The sequence below is a fragment of the Delphinapterus leucas genome, chromosome 2 (genome assembly GCF_059928025.1).
Source record: "Delphinapterus leucas isolate spDelLeu-1000000601 "Yukka" chromosome 2, BTC_Dleu_Yukka2, whole genome shotgun sequence".
Classification (NCBI taxonomy): Eukaryota; Metazoa; Chordata; class Mammalia; order Artiodactyla; family Monodontidae; genus Delphinapterus; species Delphinapterus leucas.
This window is the reverse complement of record NC_143130.1, coordinates 80,071,501-80,077,500: the sequence shown is the minus strand read 5'-3', so window position 1 is coordinate 80,077,500 and position 6,000 is coordinate 80,071,501. Positions and strand designations below refer to the sequence as shown.

Sequence of the window (6,000 nt, the reverse complement as noted above, 5' to 3'; positions counted from 1 at the left end):
GCGGCCATGGCTCACGGGCCCAGCCGCTCCGCGGCATGTGGGATCTTTCCGGACTGGGACATGAACCCGTGTCCCCTGCGTCGGCAGGCGGACTCTCAACCACTGCGCCACCAGGGAAGCCCACTCTCCTTTTTTTTGTTATCAGGAAAATACCTGCCTGGAAGTGGGGGTCAGTTGCTGATTAAATGCTTTTTCGACAGTTAACAAATATGTACCGAGTGCATAATTTGTACGGCTCCTAGTGTGAGGGTCTAGAAGTAGATTTGTGGCGTTCGGCACCACCCTCTCCTTCATGAACTGCTCATCCTTTGGCTTCTATCAGAGACTTCCCTGGTTCTTCCTGACAGCTCTCCGGGACCCTTCTCCTTCTCCCTTGGCTGGTACCCGCTGCTTCCTGAGCCCTTAGTGAGGGAACTTCACTCTCTTCTCCTGGCGCCTGGTCCAGTCCTTACTCTACTTTACCCTCTACTTCCCAACCCCACCTCCTGCTGCCTGGGGGGCATTTCCACTGAAAAGTGCCATCATTACCTCACAGTCCATGGAAACTTCATCACCCCTCATAAAACAATCATGCCTATTTAAGGTGCTCCAAGCCACCAGCCTTGAAACCTCAGTTTTGTCTTTGCTTTTTCCATTCCCACACTGCACACATTTGCTCCCCAGCTCCTAGGGGTCTTCTTTGGAAATTTTTTCTTCCCTCTCCCTCCCTGCTGCAATCCCCTCTCATCACTTTGCTGGTTCCTGGGCTGCCGGTTTCTGCCATCCCAGGTTTCCAGGGTCATTTAAGTGCCCTCTGTAGGATGCAAGTTCCATTCCAGCCATTTTGAGGTATCCAAGTGCTGTTTGGTTAACTTGAGCCCCCTCACTTTGATATTGGATGCCTTTTCCACCGTCTGGACCCATCCCCCATTCTAGTATGATTCCCTACAGGCAGCTTCCATTCAGGAAAAGCCAGACCACACTCTGAATACTGTTCACACACCCTGTCCACCTTGGGTGTCTTCCTGGACTCACCTGCATCTGGATCCATTATTTCTAGGATAGCTCAACTCCACTTTCTCCAAAAAGTCTCCTTTGACCATTGCTGCCTCTTTTGGATAAGTAGAATCCAAATCTCCCCACCACCCCCATCACTATTATTTTAAATGTTTGTTTGTTTTTTTAGGTATAAGTGACATTTGGCATTATATTAGTTTCTGGTGTACAACATAATTCGATATTTGTATATACTGCAAAATGATCACCACAGTAAGTCTAGTTAACTTCCAGTTACAAAGATTTTTTTCCTTGTGCTGAAAACTTTTAGGATCTAATCTCTTAGCAGCTTTCAAATATGTAATTCAGTATTATCAACTATAGTTACCATGCTGTACATTACACCCACATGACTTATTTTATGACTGAAAGTTTTTACTTTTTACTCCCTTCACCCCCTTCACCCGTTTGAACCCCCTCAGTTCCTCCCACCTGGTAACCACCAATCTGTTCTCTGTATCTATGAGCTTATTCTTTTTTGTTTGTTTTTGTAGATTCCACATATAAGAGAGATCATATGGTATTTGTCTTTCTCTGACTTGTTTCACCTAGCACAATACCCTCAAAGTCCATCCATGTTGTCGCAAATGTCAGGATTTCCTTTTTTATGGCTGAATAATATTCCTTCTTTTTATGGCTGAATAATATTCCATTGTATGTTTATACTATATCTTCTTTAGCCATTCATCCATCAAGGGACACTTAGGTTGCTTCCATAGTTTGGCTATTGTAAATAGTGCTGCAGTGACATTGGGGGTGCATATATCTTTTCAAGTTAGAGTTTTCATTTTCTTTGGATAAATACTCAGAAGTGGAATTGCTGGATCATATGGTAGTTCTATTTTTAATTTAGGGGGAACCTCCACACTGTTTTCCATAGTGGCTGAAACCAATTTACATTCTCACATCCTCACCAACACATGTTATCTCTTGACCTTTTGGTAATAGCCATTCTGAACAGGTGTGAGGTGATAGCTAATTGTGGTTTTGATTTGCATTTCCCTTATGATTGCTGAGCACCTTTTCTCATACCTGTTGACCATCTGTACGTTTTCTTTGGAAAAATGTCTATTCAGATCCTCTGCCCCCTTTAAAATCAGATTGTATTTTTCTTATTAAGTTGTATGAGTTCTTTATATATTTTGGATATTAATCCCTTATCAGATATGATTTGCCAATGTTTTCTTGCATTCACTATTACTTTTTGTCTTTCTATATTGTAATTTTAAATTATTGAATTTTCAAGTGTCTATTTCATTCCATACGTCAACAAACATTTACTTATTAGTACAGGTTGTGTGATATTCCATGTCTGTTTTCTTAGGTAATCTTCACAACCTGGTGGGGTGGGTATCCTCCCATCTCACAGGTAAGAAAACGTTTTTTGCTCAAATTCCCGCAGCTGGTCGGCATTCTGCAGTTTCCCCTGGAGCGGGCCTCAACTAGATACCAGAAATCTGACTTCTAATCCCAGTCCTACTACCATCAGCTGTGTGACCTTAGGCATCTCACTTCCCTGCCTCCCTAACAGGGACGGACATTTATTATTGGCGACCCCTCCACCAGTATTTCTAGACTTCGTAGGTGCTCAATAAACACTTGCAGATTTGATTGTGGTAGGAGAAAAGTTATACCTTAAAGTTTCTGACCAGGTAGGGAGAAAAAGTCTGCCTGTAAGGGTAGGGAAAAAACTGGGCCAAGGGGCCGTGGGGAAGGGACAGAAGGGAAGTCGGGGGTGCGAAACAGGCAAGGCTCCCAGGAGACGGGGAATTTGGAACTGCCGGGGCTCGGAGGTGAAGAGTACCGGGGACGGCGGAGGGGAGGTGGGAGGACATTTCTATCTGGGGAAGGGTGAGGACAAAGCGTAGCTGGAGAGGAGTGTGAGGCCTGATGGGGTGGGATGGGGAAGAGGTTCTGGCAGAGGGGCGGGCGCGTCCCGGCCGAGCCGAGTAGGCGCAGTGTCGGGGTGCGGGGAGACTTGTCCCGAGGGCCGGGGCGGCACGAGGGCACGCGGGAGTGCAGGGACGGCCCGCTGAGCTGCTGGAGCGGGCGGGACTAGCCGGCTCGGGCGTGGGGCGGGGACGTGCGCCGGGATCCCCAACCCGGGCGGCCCCGGCCCCAGCCCCTCCTCCCCGGGGGCGGGCGGGGCGGGGCCCGGGCTCGCCCGGCCTCTTGGCGGCGCCGCGGTCCCTGCACTCGGGCCGGGCTCTGCTGGCTGCGGCTGGAGCGGGACCCGGGCGGCGGCGGCGGCGGCGGCGGTGGTGGTGGTAAGTGAGCCGGTAGCGGGCGCGGGGACTCGGACTGGGAGGCCGAGGTGTCGTCGTGGGCGGCGGGGTCCGGAGGGGCTCGGGCCCGCCGTCCGAGCCGCGCGACGCGCCGCGCCCGCCGCCAGGCGCGCGGGTCCTGGGGCTGTAAAGTGCACTCCTGGCTCCCGCTCGCGCGCCCTGGCGGGGAGACGTGCAGGACAGATGGTCGGGTTCCCGGGGGCCCGCGTCGGGGATGGGGCGAGGGAGGGGGCTCCGAGACCGCCGTGTAGTGAAGAGGGACTGGCAGCCTTAGCACCCTTGCCTCGACCCTCGGGCTCGAGTGACTGCTGCAAGTGAGCCAGGGTTCCTCCCGGACCCAAGCGAGCACCTCGGTCCCTTTCGACTCTGTTTTACTTTATTTCTGGGCGTGCTGGTCTCGACCATCCCTTGAAAAGAAAGGGCGGGTGGGCGTCCCTCTCTCCCTGGCTTTCCCGGTCCAGGCAGGTCGTCCTGAAAGACCCCGCCTCACGTACGGCACACATCCTAGCTTTCCAAGGGACTTTTCCAAGTTGCATCACTGTTTGGCCTCTACACAGGTGCTTGGCTGTCATGTTGGAGTTAGTTACAGAGGATTTTTTAAAAAAACTTTGTATATTTACTCTGTGTCTATCCCTTCACCCCAAGGCTGCGGTGCCTTTCCAACGCTGCTCACAACGCGCTGTTCAAAACACGTTGTGGATTTCTTTTGGGTATTGGTTCTCAAACTTGGCTGCACATCTAGAGAGTTTTAAAAAATTCTGATGCCTAGGTCCCACCTCTAGAGATCCTGATTTAGCTGGTCTGGGGCGCAGCCTGAGCAATGGAATTTAGAAAGCCAGGTGATTCTAATGTGCTTTGGGTTGTGCTTTTCGCTTTCCACACCCACTTTTTGAACTGTTAAGAGGAGATCATCTCAGCTGCTCTCGATTCTGCCTTGTGTAATCCACCTTTGCACCTGAAAAACCTGTGGGCTGGTGCTTTCCAACTTTAAACTGCGGATGGTGCGTTTTTCTGGAGTTCCCTGTGTTTCCACCTCTGTTCACAGAAAATATTGCTAGTGCACTTTCTGCCAAGGAGGTGACAGTGGAGGGATTAAAGTCATGAAGTCCTTGCAAGGGTCAAGGTTATGCTACAGGGTTCTTATTCAGGGAAACTAAGTGATAGTTTGACTTGTCCTATTTGGAAAGGATTTCAGATTAAAAGGAGGAAAAATAATTTAGGAATCCATCAACTTTTGGAGATCCTCTGGCACAGATTATGATTCTGCATAAATGTGTGGGGAAATTTTTTAAGAATGCAAGCTGACAAGGTCCTTATTATTTTGTAGTTGATATGGTGTTAATATGTGTGTTAAGCTTCATTGTGTAGATCGGGCTTATTCCTACTGTGTGATTAAGCCCAGCAGATGTAATTAACACAGTGTATATTTCTTGTTGATAGCATAATATCTGAGTTAGGGAATTGGTGCCTACAGTAGCATGACACATCTGAGGTGAGACCTTTGCCACTTGTCTAATGATCTTAAAAATGATAGGGAAATAGGCACAAGGAAAAATCGAATATATGTATACATTGACTGAATTTGAGCATATGTTTTCTTATAGTGTGTTATTGTGACAGTCTCCTGGGATCTTGGTTAATTTACTGTGGTACCTAAGTATGATGTTTGTATTCGATTCCCACCTGTATGCTACGTGGCCACAAACCAGTGGATTTCATTTTTTTCTTAGGCGCTGGCCCTCTATGTGACATTTTTATTAGTAGTGGTGTGACATTCTTTTAAGAGAATGCCCTCCAGAGTTGGAGGAAAGTTTGTGTTCATTTCTAGCTCCTAACGTGAGTCAAAAGAACATTCATTTTGAAAAAATTCAAAATGGTAGAGTTTGGTCCCAGTTGGTTTCTCTCTCTTTCCCATCTTCCATTACCACGCGCTGCTCCTATCCCTGTGCTCAGTTGCTGGAAGTGGGGCCGCGGTGACATTGGGCTTAACTGTCTTGGCTTGAGAATGGAGGTTATGTGGAGGGCATGCTCTCACAGGGTGGCCCCTGGCCGGAATCCTCAACCTTTGGGGGAAGAAGACCATATGGAAAGTGTTTTCCTACTGTTGAGTTTTTTTGTTTTTTTTGGACCAGGCCAACAAAATGAAGCCATGTTACTGACTGGTTCGTTAACTTGCTAATCTTATCTCCATTTAGGGGCAAAATGTTGACTTGACGATGCTGTCGAACTCCTAGTGCCTGAAAAGTTGCACCTGAACAGCAATGGTTAAACTGTGAATATAATGGTACATTCTGGAAAAAAAGCAAGAAAAAGTATGTGTAACTATGGACCTAACAGATTTATTTAAGCATTTCTCCCTTTTTAGTAGTAACTCTAATATTCTAAAGTGATTAGAAGAAAGTAAGTGAAGAAAGTTAGTGAGGGGCTTCTTTATTTAGAGAAAGGGTATGCAGCATTCAGAAGACTGATCTTTGATTTGTGTTAAGAATAGACTTCCCTATTGGCTTTTTTTTCCCCCTTCACGTAGGGATGGTTAATTTGCTTGTATTGATGGGGTTGGGGATGGTTTAAAGAATTCAATGGCCTCCTTAACTCCCTCTGTCCCCAGCCCTGCCTGCAACCCATTTATCTAAGAGGTGCCATTGACCCTTTTAAAAAACACAACTGATTTTGTGCTCTT

The 6,000-nt window shown here is 47.6% G+C and overlaps 1 protein-coding gene across 1 annotated transcript in view; it reads left to right on the top strand.

Moving 5' to 3' along the window:
• The first annotated feature begins 3,301 nt into the window (after positions 1 to 3,301).
• CGNL1 (cingulin like 1) overlaps positions 3,302 to 6,000 on the top strand; it is a 154,179-nt gene continuing 151,480 nt past the window's right edge. The window contains exon 1 of the mRNA XM_089907163.1: positions 3,302 to 6,000. This exon is cut by the window's right edge and continues 27,251 nt beyond it. The gene's annotated coding sequence lies outside the window, so the exon portion shown is untranslated.